This window comes from Merops nubicus, unplaced genomic scaffold, assembly GCF_000691845.1.
Source record: "Merops nubicus isolate BGI_N331 unplaced genomic scaffold, ASM69184v1 scaffold33865, whole genome shotgun sequence".
Lineage (NCBI taxonomy): Eukaryota > Metazoa > Chordata > Aves > Coraciiformes > Meropidae > Merops > Merops nubicus.
Window position 1 is genome coordinate 3,338 of NW_008610976.1, and position 409 is coordinate 3,746.

Sequence of the window (409 nt, forward strand, 5' to 3'; positions counted from 1 at the left end):
GGCAGGACAGGGCCCTTGGCCGTGTTGACCCCCAGCCCATTGATCCAGCCTGGCCAGGTCCCTCTGCAGAGCCTCCCACCCTCCAGCAGATCAAGACTTCCCCCAACTTGGTGTCCTCTGCAAACTGCCTGAGGGTGCCTCAATCCCCTCCTCCAGACCATTGATATTCAAGAGGCCTCCTCAGAGCCTGCTCCTCTGTCCCTCCTCTCAGCTCTGCCACCTGGGCTGTCACCTCCCGGCTGTGCTGGGGCAGCAGGAGGGCTGGGGGTCCCTCCAAGGTGCCTGCGAGCTGCGCTCCTGCTCTGAGCCTCAGCACCCAGCGTCCCTCCGGGGCTCCCTCCACACGGGATCTCAGCAGGACCCCCACAGCCTGACCCCCCCTCACCTGCCCCTGCCCGGGGGGGGTGGT

The 409-nt window shown here is 66.7% G+C and overlaps 1 protein-coding gene across 1 annotated transcript in view; it reads left to right on the top strand.

Annotated features, from left to right (window-relative positions):
• The window catches only part of FGD2 (FYVE, RhoGEF and PH domain containing 2), a gene marked incomplete at both ends in the record, with an annotated part of 4,106 nt that overhangs the window by 3,281 nt on the left and 416 nt on the right, over positions 1 to 409 (top strand). The gene's annotated exons all lie outside the window — the stretch shown is intronic.